We start from the raw sequence: 15,985 nt of genomic DNA on the forward strand, positions 1-15,985 counted from the left end.
CCATAATATATAAAGAAAAGAATACTTAAAAATCATTTTCTTACATTTTTTTGTTATATAAATAAAACTGATAAAAAAAAAATTTTATTTTTGAAAATTTTTTTTTCAATTAAATAAAAAAAATAAAAAAAAAAAATCGGCCCACTCCGGGATTAGTGGGGATGATTGCATCGAATCTCGAAAAACTGAAAAATTAAAAAAAACTTTAAAAATGTGTTTGTATTTTTCCCGAAAAGTACATTTAAAAACAAATTTAAAAAAAAAAAGATCCCAAACGGGCAATTTTTGAAAAAGTTATAGGATTTTGAAAACAAAAACAGTGTTTTTTTAAAATTCATAACTTTTTTTGAGTTGGATGAAAAAATTTGAAAAAATTCTGAAAAACGTCTTTCGTAAGCTAGAAAAAGAAGAAAAACTTTCAGCCAATTCTAAAGGGGTCGGATTCAAAATTGGTCGAAATGGGATGGAATACCCCATATATAGAATATATATATTTTTTTTTTTGCAATTTCAGCCCCATTTTAACAGCTAGAAGCTTAAAATTTCACCAAATGCTTACGTAGACGTCATATATTTTTGAAATACGTGATTCGTAGTCATATTTTTTACATGCAGACCACAAATAACGTGAAGCTTTGCATCCTCACACAAAGTACCTACCTATTTTTTATTTTATATTTATCTTAAAAATCGTTCAGGTATGTACATCTGTTCACTATATATTTCTTATCTTATACATCCGATTATTTGGAGATTACGAACGGGAAAAGATTATTGTTCAGCGCCATTCATGAAAGGTATGAAGTCTTCGGCACAGCCGAAGAAAGTCCCGTCCTTACTTGTTTTTAATTCAGGAGAGTCTTTCGTTGTTCCATGTGAAAATTTTAAACCGAATTTCAAAAACAACGAATATTGATAATGATTTTTTGCCTGGGCCTGAGGAGACAATAAAAACATCAAACAGAAATATATGTTTTCATGAATCCGAAATCGTAAAGTTTTCGTGGTGACACTGATGAAGGTTCATCTTCAAAAAGTCTTCCAACAATACCACCAACCCTGTATTAAAGTCCAGATTATTTAAACGACTTCGATATCGGCACCGTGAATAATGAGTTTTTGCGATCTAAAGAAGTCAACGAAATAATTGGTCGAGGTAATCAAAAGTGCCCTGTTATTTTTCCACGTGATTGTCATGACATCCTACATCGTTGTTAAACAGAATCTTGCCAAAAGGAGAGAAAGTGGAGCGTGACTGGTTAGTGTGGAGTGCCAATAGCAATGCTTTTTATTGCCTACCATGTCGTCCGGTAAGCACCAATACTTTAAATCAACCTAAAATTTGTTGTCCTGGCGGATATTCGAAATTCCATCACAGATCACATTAAATGTTATATTCAATGGCGATATTTACAAAATCTAATTCAAAAGGAGGCTACGACTGATACACTTATCAATGAACAGCTAATCACTGAAACTCAAAAGTGGAAAGAAATTTTATATAGAATTTTGGACACTATTTTATTTTTGGCTGAAAGAGGCCTAGCTTTCCAAGCCGAAAGTATGTATCTTGGTGAACGAAACGATGGACATTTTTTGGGCATCTAAGATCTCATAAGCCGATATGATCCGATACTTAGAGATCATTTGGAGAAAGTTAGGATTTCACAGCAGCAGCACAAACGTTTACAAGTTCACTATCTTTCTCCAGACATTTAGAACGCGTTTATAGAAAATTGTGCAAAGCACGTGAGGGAAACTGTATTAGATCAAGGCAAGAAAGCCAAGTATTTTGCTATTATCGTTGATGATATGCCTGATGCTAGTCACGTTGACTACGTTCATTTTGCGCTAACTACATTTCAATTCGAAAGCAACAAATTTTACAATTCAAGAACCGTTTTGGCTTTCGTGAATTGTAACCAAAAAACTGGTCATAAAATCGCTGATCTAATTTGCCATACTTGATTGAAGATTGTCGTGCACAATACGTACGATAACGGCGCCAATATGAAAGAAGCATACAACGGAGCACTACGTCACATTCTCGACAAAAAATCGAATGCTGATTACTCGCCTTGTGCAACCCACAGTCTCAATTTATGTGGTGTTGATGCTGCAGAATGCTGTACGGCTGCAACTACTTTCTTCGCAGTCACACAGCAGTCGACAACGATGGGACATGCTCAAAAAAAAACAAAATGTACCGAGCTCTCTTCATAGTCTTTCAGACAAAAGCCAAATTTGACTGCGCAAGCATACGGAGATGTTACCTGAATTCTCAAGTTTATCAACAAGTTCGAATGTATCTTGCTGTCCTCAATTTGGTACAAAATACTGACTACCATTAATGAAAGAAACGTGGTCCTCCAAGCTAGAGACGTCACCATAGATGTTGAGGTCCGACATCTAGATGTCTTATTAGTTAGATTTGAAGTTGATCAGGAAACAATGGGAAATAATTTTAAACGAATGCAAAATAGTTGCTATTCAATTGAACATCTCGCCAAAGTTTCCGGACATTCGAAAGAGGAAACCTAAAATACGTTCTGAAGATAATTTAATTGAGATGATTACGGATGATTCAGACTCCGATTTTAAAAACAATACATTCCTGGTAATCGTTGATTCGGTAAACACTGGCATTACTGAACGATTTGCAGCTTTGAGAAATTTGAGCGAGACATTTTCCTTTTTGTGGTAACTTGAAGCCATGGATGAAACCAAGATTCGGGCGAGCGCAGCAAAATTTGTCGAAAAATACAAGTTGGACATTTCTCAAAGCTTAGAAAGCGAAATTTTTCACTTGAAACACATTTACGAAGAAAATTTTGATAAAGGTCTGCCACCATTGGAATTGCTAAATGCCATCTATGTACAAAATCTGTATACAATATTCCCCAACATTTGTGTTGCTTTACGTATCTTTTCCACTATCCCTGTCACTGTACCTAGTGCAGAACGTTCTTTCAGCGTCCTTCCAAGAATCAAAAACTTTCATAGATCGTGCTCATCTCAAGGGCGAGTTGCAGGACTTGCCATGCTTTGTGTTGAATCCGTTTTGGCAAGCCAGTTAAATGTTGATATTATTGTAAAAAATTTTGCAGCGAAAAAAGCAAGTAAAGCCACTCTTTGATATCCGAACCTTCTATATTGAATAATTAAAATTTACAATCATCATTAAATTTATCAAAAATGTATTAAAATGTTACCAAATAAGTAGAAAAGATTATTTGAAACAATATGTGGCTGTTAAAAGAGAATTTTACTTCTACGTTACAATAAAATAAAATAAATAGTAAATATTCTGTGTTAATTTTATTTTCAGCTATTAGTCCAAAAATCATTTAGTTGATGTGGCAAAAATTTATTTTGATGTAATAAATCAATAATGATTCATGAGTAAGACATCATTAATTCAAATTAATCAAATGTATTGGTGGATTTTTTATAGGGCGCCCGTAAATTGTTTAGTCCCGGGCCTGTACTATGGCCATGAATTCCGCCATTATTTCTTTTTGGTTTGAATCAAGCTTATTTCAATTCGACCTTTTTTAATAAAAAAGTTTAAAAAATAAAAATTTTATTTATTCATCTATTTTAACAACTTACTTTTTTTTAGAGATATAATTTCTGTGGTAGAGAATCTTCAGATCCTCATAAAACCAGATTATATTCCGCCAGTATTTTCAATTCAATAGGTTTTTAAATGGCACCACGCCAGTCATAAAATCAGTAATTTTTTTTAAATATATTTTTCCACAACTAGTATACAATGGTAATACCATAGAGGCCAGAACCACGTGTAGCACCTTGCGATTTGGCACCACGCCAGGTTATATTCAATATGACAAATTTATTTATCCATGTTCACAAAAAGTGAATTTCAATTTTTGCAATAAAAATTGCAGTTTGATGCATGCTTGCATAGTATGTAAAACAAGCTGCTTATTCAGCAATTTTCTTTTATATGCCGTAATTTGTTTGTCCCATTACGATCCGTTATATATGGGGTATTCCATCCCATTTCGATCAATTTTGAACCCGACCCCTTTAGAATTGGCTGAAAGTTCTCGCCATTTTTTTTTTTTTTTTTTTCATAAAAAACTTCAAACAATTCTGCAAATCATCCCCACTAATCCCGGAGTGGGCCGATAATTTTTTTTTTTTTTTTAATTGAAAATAAAAAAAATTTAAAAATTTTTTTGTATTTTTTCCGAAAAGTACATTTAAAAACATATTTAAAAAAAAACAAAGATCCCAAACGGTCAATTTTGAAAAAGTTAATGCATTTTGAAAAAAAAAAAACACCGTTTTCCAACTCAAAATAAGTTATGAATTTTTTGAAAAAAAATTATTAAATTATTAAATATAAAAAATAAAAAAAAATTATCGGCCCACTCCGGGATTAGTGGGGATGATTGCAGAATTGATTGAAGTTTTTTATGAAAAAAAAAATAAAAATGGCGAAATTCGAAAAATCTTGAAAAACTGAAAAATTACAAAAAACAAAAACTTTAAAAATTTTTTTGTATTTTTTCCGAAAAGTACATTTAAAAACATATTTTTTAAAAAAAGATCCCAGACGGTCTATTTTTGAAAAAGTTATAGCATTTTGAAAACAAAAACGGTATTTTTTTTAAAATTCATAACTTTTTTTGAGTTGGATGAAAAAATTTGAAAAAATTCTGAAAACCGGCTTTCGCAAGCTAAAAACAGAAGAAAAACTTTCAGCCAATTCTAAAGGGGTCGGGTCAAAATTGGTCGAAATGGGATGGAATACCCCGTATATAGAGCTTTTTTTTTATGTCACCATGGTTTTTATATGGCACCACGCCAGTGTTTAAACTTCAATAAGCGATCAATTATAAATTCCTGATTCCTGTTAGGAGTGCAAAACCACCACCCTGACTCCAGGTCAGTGAAGAATTGCATCTCCTCACTCCGCCAAAACACCAGAAGGAAGCACAATGCCAACCTTGAGGCCTATTTAAATTTTCAGCTCAACCAAAAAATCCCGAAAAATTGCAGTTGAGCCGAGGTTGACACTGCACGACCACTCTAACGAAACGACTAGAACGGAATGAACAACTTAAGCGGGAGTCATTGGTGCCGTATGTCGTATCGCTGTAGTCGTATCCCTAACGCAATCAGCTGTTTATCGTTACGACGGTAAACCAAAAACCAATTGGTTGGCTACGATACGGTTACGACATTAGCGGCACCAATAATCGATTGCATTCATTCTCATAAGGTTGTTTGAATCAGCTGTTAAAAGGTTACCGATACAGTTACCGATAAAGCACCAATGTCTCCAGCTTTAATTACATATCAATGAAATTTGTAAATATACGATCTCCAGTTTGTGTTCGAATGAAAGTAGAACGGAACGTGTACGTTCAGTCACTCGTCACGTATGTTGCGATCCAAAATTACGATCGAAGTAGTGCGTTCACGTATGTAATAATCCGAAAATCATATTTTTACGTGACGAGTTATACGCTCACGGATGTTACGATTTGGCACCTGGCTAGGCCACTCTGACATAATCGATTTAAGGGCTGGCTGGGGGATCTCTCATTGGCGAGGTGCGGCTGCAAGCGGGCGTCTGTCTTGGATTAAGCGGCTCGCTATATAAATGTGAAAATAATATTTTCATCACCGCTGCGCGGGTTGTGCGCTGGCTTGGGACCCGCCACGTCAAACCACACTCCGAGGAAAAACTCAGCAAAGTCACTGATAACAAGCAATAGTGCCTGAGTTCGGGTGTAACCGAGCATTATATACTCAGCGTGAACTTTAATTATACATTTCATTTCAGATAAGTTACTTTTCTACATAACACGTGGCACCGCCCGTTTAAAAAAAGGTCTCCCCATTTCCTCTTACAATAAAACTTGATAAGTGAAATATCATTGATTCAAAACTATTTTTTGCTAAGTTATAGCGTACTATTCTTGTCTACGACGGGGCGGCGCCACACCTATTTTCAAAAACTTTAGTTTTTTCCAATCTAATGTTATAATTCAATTTAGAAAGTAAAATTCTATTGATACAAAGCTCTTTTTGACTAAGATATAGGTTATTATTTTCGTCTGCGACCCTTTTAAAAATATTTTATAAAAAAGTGGGCGGGGTCTTTAACCGATCTCGTCCATTTTTTTCTAGAAATATTTCTTGCAATAGGGAAAATTTGTGTACCCAATTGTATTACGATCCGTTAATTTTTCTTCGAGTTATGGCTCCTGAAGCATAGAAAATTGTTTAGTCATAAAAGGGGCGGTGCCACGCCCATTTTTTAAAATTTGAAGTTTTTCCTATTTATTGTTATAAATTCACTTCGGAAATGAAATACCATTGATATAAAGCTCTTTTTTGCAAAGATATAGCTTATTTTGTTCGTCCACGACCCTTTTAAAAATCTTTTATATAAAAGTGGGCGTGGTCCTTAACCGATTTCTTTAATTTTTCTTCAAAGCATTCCTTATAGTAAAGGCAACCTCTAAGCCGAATTTTGTTACGATAGGTTTAACAATTTTTTATTTATGATTAGTAATATTTTTAAAATTGATTTTATCACAAGTGGGCGTGCCACGCCCATTTTAAGATTTGTTTTCAAATTTTTATCAAGAGTCTCAATATCAGTCCACACGTTAAATTTCAACATTCTAGGTGTATTATTTACTAAATAATCAGGTTTTTTGTGTTTTCCAAAATGTTATATATATAAAAAGTGGGCGCGGTTATTATCTGATTTCGCTCATTTTCAACACCAATCTATTCTGGGTCCAGATAAGCTCGTGTACCAAATTTGGTGAAAATATCTCAATATTCACTCAAGTTATCGTGTTAACGGACGGACGGACATGGCTCAATCAAATTTTTTTTCGATACTGATAATTTTGATATATGGAAGTGTATATCTATATCGATTCCTTTATACCTGTACAACCAACTGTTAACCAATCAAAGTTAATATACTCTGTCTGCAAAGAGCGCTGAGTATAAAAACAACAATGCCGCGGGCGCTGATGTATTGCCTGCGGAGCTATTCAAAGGAGCGACTGTTGCGCCCTGTTGGACACCCATAACCGTTTAAACGGTTAAGCGCCAATTAAGTAAGTAAGTTTTACCTGTATATGCTTCAAATCTAACCGATTAGTCGTCGGTAAAAAATCGATAACATGTCGATAACAAATGGGTACCACTATAATAAGATATCGATAACTTTCCGATATAAAATCGATAAATTTTTGATAGCAAATCGATAGGGTCATAGTTTTGTGATAATATATCGTTAAATTTTTAGCAAATAATCGATATATATGTTCGATAGTAAAACCATAACTTTTAATAAGTAATCGATAATTTTTCGACAAATATTCGATAATTTTATAATAGATCGATAACTTTTTGATAGTAAATAAATACTTTTTCAACAATGAATTCATAGCTTTTCAAGATGATTGATAACTTTTTGATTGTAAATAGCTAACTAGTCAATAAGAAATGGATAATAAGGCCCATAACCCTTTTTATGAAACGGTTTGCCTTTAAATTTCTATAGTCTGTGATAGGCGCGTAGCACAAGATTGCCCGATCTTTTGTTTTATATATCATCACCACTGTTTCTTTGTCTCCTCTCTGAAGAGCTGTCACCGCCTTGGATTCGTTTGTGTTGAAGCAGAGACTATGGTTGAACGATTGACCCAGAAGTTTTAGGTGTTTGACTGCTTGCAATGTTATAATATAAGCGTGAATGCCCAGATGTTGCGTCATCTGTATCTACGTAAACAATGTGGTCGTAAATTTGGTTGGTAGCAGTGCGAAATCACGTGAGGTTTGGAAGAAAACTATTTATTTTGGAGCAAAGTTCATCCATTAAAGCGCTAGGACTCGCTGCTATTATAGAGTAGGTATCTGTATAAGTAGCTATAATGACTCCTTCTGCTGGAGAAGCGAGTTTGGATATTGAGATATTAAACAGAAGTAGAGTTAGGACACCATCATTGACAGCCCGTACATAAGTCTCCTTGACTTAGATGTTTCTGAATTGTACAGATGCCTGTCCGCCATTTCAGAAAGTTGGCGGTTCGACTCTTTACATGAATTTTATTTGTCTTAGAGTAGGGTGCCTTGGCTGACCGTGTCAAAGACTTTTTCTCACGTCAAGCGATCTGAGCACTGTCTAGTTGATCCAACTGATTGCGGGACTTAGAATATTCCACCGTAATAGAGACAAAAATCCATATACCCAAAGATTGGAGAGGAAAAAAATCGTTGCCAAGGCAGTCGAGCTGGCACCAGAAAGTGATTGCATCTTCGAGGAGTGTTTGTGCGTTCGCAATAACAAAAAAATAGCACTGTGAAGTGGTGTGGCGTATGTATAGCAAGGGAAAAGAATCGTCGGGTTCATTGATCGAAGTAGCTCCCCCTTGTTAGGTGAGTGCCCAGGCTTTTGGAGCGGTATCATCCTTGCCTGTTTCCATTAATCACGAAACAATAAGGAGGACAGAAGGGGAGGTACTTGTGGTAAATATGTGTTCCCTTCATCATTAAGCAGTTTTACCATCGCTATGGCTATACCATCAGGGCCTACTGCATTTTATGGATTATCCTTTTGAATGACCCGCCCATCTTGTCGGCATGTTTTATCGGGTTTCAGAAGGCCCTTTACGGTTTACCAAAGTTTAATAGTTCTGCAGAAAAGTTACAGTTTTTCCTATTTCCTATTTGAGATCTTTTCGACCCTGAAAATGTAGCACTTTTTTATGGAAATAAGTGTAAGGGCAGTAAACAAGTTGCGCATACGCGAGGTCATTGCTGCGGCTTTGTTTAAAAAATACTACATATTAAAATTATATGTACATACATAGTGTATTTATAGGCGTGAGTGCTTGAAATGTGTGGTGATAGTGCGTTGACGTTGTGTTTGGCAGCTGCTGTCAGCAAGTGCCAACTGTAACCACAAACAATATTTGTGAAAGTACAGTGCGCTCCAAGTAAAAGTTTCTCAGAACCGTTTGCCCTATCTTCCATTAGTCACTTTTGTTATAAAAAATGGAAATTTGCATTTTCTTCTTGCCTGAAGCATTCATCTGTCAGCTGAGTGACTTACTGAAGCAAGCCAAAATAAAAATGTAAACAAAAGTCAGTTGTTTTGCTCGATTTGTGTATTCACAATAGATTTTTTGCAATTAGTTGTACAAAATTATCGATTTAACTGGCGGTTAATCATCCTTTTTTGGGGAAAGCAAAACTTTCAAGTGAAGCTATCTGAAGGATTGCTATCCTTGATGCATATAGGAACGATTTCCCTTGTCGAATTTGGTTTGGCGGCAAACCCGTTACAGCGTTGTGCCATCTTCAGTGCCATTTACTATTCTCCCGTTAAATTTTAACTTAACTTTAGATAGTGAAAACGGCCCCTAGTTATTTTTGGGTGAAACTATTGAAATGACTTCAACAGCCAGTCGCTAATGAACCTGCGTTTCTGTTCTGCAGATGATGCTTGTATTGAGTCCTAACGTGAAAAAAAAGCTGGTCGCTTTAAATAATCGTTTTAGTATATATCTTCTGCAAATGTTGCAACAAATTTATCAAAGCATTATTTCGTTTTATTTTATTTCATTTCATATCATTTATTTGAGAATTATTAGTACAATTAGAACATGTTCCGGTCTTTTATAGTACAAAACATTATTACATGAACATTTTTATAAACATTTGAGTAAACAGGAACAATAGAATTTAAATCTTAATATTAACAGCCTTCAAAGAAGAAGAAGAAGCATATAACTGGATTATATCAGCAAATATAGATAAATAAATCACATCATTAAAATCAAGAATGTCTTATATAAATACTTTTCTTAGAATTTGAACCACCTGGTATGATTGTTCAGAATATTTATATTTATATTTATATCTTTCACAAACCAATATTTTATTTAATAAATTAATAAATTGTTTACATAACATTTTATAAGCTAACTTAGTATAGACGATATTTTATATTTTGTATGTTATATTATAAAAGATTCGCATCTTACTGTACTAATGCTTACCAACTATAAATAAAAACAAGTAAGGAAAGCTAAGTTCGGGTGTAACCGAACATTACATACCCAGCTGGGAGCTTTGGATACAAAATAAGGGGAAATCACCATGTAGGAAAATTAACCTAGGGTAACCATGGAATGTGTTTGTATGACCCATGGAAAGTATTAAAGAGTATTTTAAAAGGGAGTGTGCCATAGTTCTATAGGTGGACGCCATTTCGGGATATCGCCATAAAGGTGGACCACGGGTGACTCTAGAATGTGTTTGTACGATATGGGTATCAAATGGAAAGTATTAATGAGTATTTTAAAAGGGAGTGGGCCTTAGTTCTATAGGTGGACGGCTTTTTCGAGATATCACCATAAAGGTGGACCACGGGTGACTCTGGAATGTGTTTATACGATATGGGTATCAAATTAAAAGTATTAAAGAGGGTTTTAAAAGGGAGTAGCCCTTAGTTGTATATGTGAAGGCTTTTTCGAGATATCGACCACAATGTGGTCCAGGGTGACCCAGAACATCTTCTGTCGGGTACCGCTAATTTATTTATATATGTCATACCACGAACAGTATTCCTGCCAAGATATCAAGGGCTTTTGATTTCGCCATGCAGAACTTTTTCATTTTCTTCTACTTAATATGGTAGGTGTCACACCCATTTTACAAAGTTTTTTCTAAAGTTATATTTTGCGTCAATAAACCAATCCTATTACCATTTTTCATTTCTATTTTCATATTTGGTATAGAATTATGTCATTTTTTTGATTTTTCGTAATTTTCGATATCAAAAATATAGGCGTGGTCATAGTCGGATTTCGGCCATTTTTTACACCAAGATAAAGTGAGTTCAGATAAATACGTGAACTAAGTTTAGTAAAGATATATCAATGTGTATAAAAACTTTGCGTGGCTTCAACCGATTTCGCCCATTTTCACAGAAAACAGTTATCGTCATAGAACCTATGCCCCTACCAAATTTCACAAGGATTGGTTAATTTTTGTTCGACTTATGGCAGTAAAAGTATTCTACACAAATTAAATGAAAAAGGGCGGAGCCACGCCCATTTTGAAATTTTCTTTTATTTTTGCATTTTGTTGCACCATATCGTTACCGGAGTTGAATGTTGACATAATTTACTTATATACTGTAAGGATATTGAATTTTTTCTTAAAATTTGACTTTTAAAAAAATTTTTTTTAAAAAGTGGGAGTGTTCGTCATCCGATTTTGCTAATTTTATTTGGCTTATATACAGTAATGTGAGTAACGTTCCTACCAAATTTCATCACGATATCTTCAACGACTGCCAAATTACAGCTTGCAAAACTTGTAAATTACCTTCTTTTAAAAGTGGGCGGTGTCACGCCCATTGTCCAAAATTTTACTAAGTTTCTATTTTCCGTCAAAAGGTGAACCCACCTACCAAATTTCATCGCTTTATCCGTCTTTGGTAATGAATTATCGCACTTTTTCTGTTTTTCGAAATTTTCGATATCGACAAAGTGGGCGTGGTTACAGTCCAGTTTCGTTCATTTTAAATAGCGATCTGAGATGAGTGCCCTGGAACCTACATACCAAACTTCATCAAGATATCTCAAAATGTACTCAAGTTATCGTGTTAACGGACAGACGGACGGACGGACGGACATGGCTCAATAAAATTTTTTTTTCGATACTGATGATTTTGATATATGGAAGTCTATATCTATCTCGATTCCTTTATACCTGTACAACCAACCGTTATCCAATCAAAGTTAATATACTCTGTGAGCTCTGCTCAACTGAGTATAATAAAAATAAAAGACCAAGGTATATAAATACTACAATAATACAAAAGCTGGCTAATTCAAGTCTATTATGAAAAAAAAAAATTCTAAATAATTTGTCTATAGTTTCTTTCATTTATACAGTTTCTTACAGTAGCTGGAATAGGGTTCCAAGTGCGTATGGTGTTAATAAAAAACAGTCGAGTTGATTGATGGAACAAAGTTGAAATTTGGAGCAATAAGATTATTTAAACGGTTAGATCTAGGAAACATAAGTTTTTCGTATGTGGCAATTAGTTTTACAAGAAAAATACAACTCCTAGCCTTCAAGTAATTATGGATATTACTTCCAAGCAGAAACATGGTCAAACTTACTTAGAACATATACTTAGCGTGTTATATGATTGAAGGCTATATAAATTATATCGGCAGAACAAGAGTATAGTTTATTGTATATTAACTCTGAATAAGTGATTATCGGCAACACTAGCTGAATGGCCAGTTTTTTTACGTATAACGGCTAGGGTAAACATTGACAATTGCCTTAAATTGCGTAGAGTACCGTATACCCTCCCTACCATAAAATTAATATGATCTGTGCATGTAAGCCTAGAATTTACCATAAAGCCAAGAATTTTTACTTTGTTAACTATATGGCTGGGAGGTTACCAATTTCGATCTTCTTTCTAGAGATCGGCAAAACATAAGATTTATTAGTGTTGAAGCAAAAACCATTTTTCTAGCCCATCAAGAAATACTCAGTAAGTCAGCATTTAATTTAGAGCATAAGTCATGCTAGAATTATCAGCCAAGTACATTTGCACATCGTCAGCATAGGCATGCATTAGCGGTAAGATTTCTTTTAGCGAGTGTCTACTGTATTGAAAGCAGTATATTTAAAGTTCTATAGTATAGGAATGATTTTAAATATTATATAAGACGCTGGATAAAATGCACCTTTTCAAATATTAAATATTTATAGGTCCTATCGTTAAGAAAATTAAAACTTAAAGTCTATTATAGCTTTGATTAACCGCAGAATGAATACAGAACTTTTACCCGCAGGGGTATTCATTTGATATTAAATATTTTATAATTTTTCGATGCATCTATCTATTTATATTTTATTGTGTCGTCATCACAACTGAAATTCCAAGAAGACGATGGGCACAAGAGACACAGGTCGGAATCAGCCAACCAAATTAATCGAAAGCACTGATTTTTTGAAATCTAGGCCAAACCTTCGTAAAATCTCTAGTATGTGCAATATTTTGCTGATATCCATACATAAAAAAAGGTTTTACTTCAGAAATATCAATTCTTTCGAAAGCTATTAAACTTCTTCAAGGGAAAAGCAGCATAGTTTCAAACATCATAGGCCTCCGAAGACCATGTCGGACAAACGAGCACATTTCTTCTTGGTATCAGTATTGCTCTGGCCTACTCCAAGCGATCTAAGGTGATATGTAGAGTTTTCAAGACACTGACAGCCGGCTTCAATGGACGTCGGGTTAAGAAAAACGACTTGAATTTTATGAAAGATATCCGTAAAGTCAATATAGAACAGTCTACCCAGTGAGCTAGTTTTCAGATCAATGGGATATCAGCTTCAGTGGGAGCGCTAAATTCTCAAAGCCCTAAAAATACATCGATTGAGCGCGCCAAAAGTTGCAGGCAAGTCTGGTACCATTTGGACCATTTACATTTTGTTGTGTTAACATCTTCGGTAAGGGGGAATCCAGAATGTAAGCGTAAGTATAGACACTATAGCGTATTGTGGTAACACGGAAAGGAAAAGAGAGGAAAGGGAGGAAGGAAGAAGAAAAGATATGAAAGGAAAACAAGGGAAAAGAAAACAAGAAATGTAGGAGGTTGGGAAAACAGAAAAGAAGGGGAATGGAAAGGAAATATTAGAAGGCAGAGCCGAATCCATACCAAAAAGCGGACGGCATGTTGTTGTTGTAGCGATAAGGACACTCCCCGAAGGCCTTGTGGAGGGTTATCGATATTGATGGTCCTTTGCCGGATGCAGATCTGGTACGTTCCGTTAACAAGCAGCATTAAGGCACCATCCCGACCATCTCGGGAACGATTTAGTATGGCCACATGAAACCTTCAAGCCCATCCCGCCCTCCTACCCCCTAGATCTATGAGGAACTTGGAGCCGCCAGAGCCTCTGCTGTTAAAATAACAGGATTCTTCACGGGTAGGTGAGGTTCTCAATTGGATTGGATAAGCTATATTTTGAGCTGGCAACACTTTGAAAAGGTTGCGCTACACAACTCCTTGATTCAATTTGGTATTTTAGACGCCCCCTTATGACAGGCAACCCTGCCGCGGGTATATTCTAAGCCCCCTGACCCGCGGGGGGTAAGCGGACGGCATGTTATCAATTTGTTGTCGAGGAGTTAGCGGTTTCTTATCGATAAGCTGTTAGGGATATTGTCGTGTTATTCATTTATTATCGACAAGTTATCAGTGTGTTAGCGATGAGGAGTGTATAGAAGTTGTTACCGAACTTTTATAGGCTTACTATCAATAACAAAGGTTTGTTATCGAACATTATTGATTTATTATCAAAAAGTTGGCGATTATTTGTTGCTATGTTATCAAAAAGTTATCGATTTGTGATCGGCGTGCTAATGATTTATCGAAAAGTTATAGATCTGTTTTGGAAAATTAATCGATTTGTTTTCGAAAAGCTATTGATTTTTTAACGAAAAGTTATAGATTATTTATCGACAAGCTATCGACAACTATCAAAAGATTATCGATTTGCTATCGGAGTATTATTGACTTTTTATCGGCATGTTATCGATTTGTTTTGTAACAGTTACCAACAAGGTTTCAATGTAAGATCGATGACACATCTTTAACCCATCTATAACAAACCCATCTATAACAAGCCGATAAGAAATCAACAAGAAGTAGCTGTTTAGCCAATAACAAGCCGCTAACAAGCCGATTACCCGACGACTATTTCGTTCTTGATAAAACAATAACTTCTCGGTATCGGTTGTTGCCGATAAAAAGCCGACTAAGCTCTTCTAACTTTAAAACATTAGTTCTCTAGACGTATTTTTACATATCGCAATGCTCGAGTACTGGGTACTCAGGTTCTTTTTTGTCGGGGTAGTGGGTGTCGGATCACTTATACGTACGCTAAAGAAGAGATTTGATGTATTGGTCTATATAATAGTTGGATGATTGCTATGTAGATGAAACTATACCCAATTATAACATGAACCGACAGTTTAATTCACGCTCTTCGGAAGCCTTCCTCAAAATGCTTTTATGTCGGAGTAGTAAGGGGTTGCCGGATCACTTATACGTACACTAAAGAAGCGATTTGATGTATTGATCTATATAATAGTTGGGTGATTGCTTTGTAGAGGAAACTATACCCAATTATAACAAGAACCGACAGTTTAATTCACGCTCTTCGGAAGCCTTCCTCAAAATGCTATTGACGCGCTTCGTTCAAACCTTTTACTTACGAAAACGTTGAAGTACGAAAGTATGAACGTGCACAACATTTTGTGTCTTACATTGGCTACAACAGCTTACAGTTACAACAGCTGTCACCACAGCTCTTAAAAAAGTCTTTGAAAAGGATGCGCATTCTTGAATTTTCTGCGTTTCCGCGTGCGAGACGTCAAGACATTTCACAGTCTTTCTATTAAAAATACGCAAAAACACGCCTTTGACCCTGAACAAATCGCGGATATCTTCCCTGGAAAGGGTATTCATTGGACATTTCGAAGGCACTTACCCGATAGAAGGGGGGACTGGCACATATATAGAAGTTAGTAGGCGGTTTAGTGCGGCTAGAGTCCCACGCTGACTTTGAGGCTTTCGATGCTTCCACCTCTGAAAAAAAAACTGATAGCTTATATGCAAATACGTAAGTATGTATGTTAGTATTTTTTCTTGTTGTTCCATCTTCGTATTTCACCTGCTTTTGACTAACTTTTTCATTGTGGACTGCTATTGTTTATGTATAGCACTCAATTTTGTATTTTTATACCTTTCATGAACATGAAATGGTATATTAACTTTGGTCCGATGTTTGTAACGTTGAGAAATATAGAAGATAGACTCACCATTAAGTATACCGAATTGATCAGGGCGACGAACTGAGTTGATATATCCATGTC

Source organism: Eurosta solidaginis, chromosome 5 (genome assembly GCF_040869045.1).
Source record: "Eurosta solidaginis isolate ZX-2024a chromosome 5, ASM4086904v1, whole genome shotgun sequence".
Classification (NCBI taxonomy): domain Eukaryota; kingdom Metazoa; phylum Arthropoda; class Insecta; order Diptera; family Tephritidae; genus Eurosta; species Eurosta solidaginis.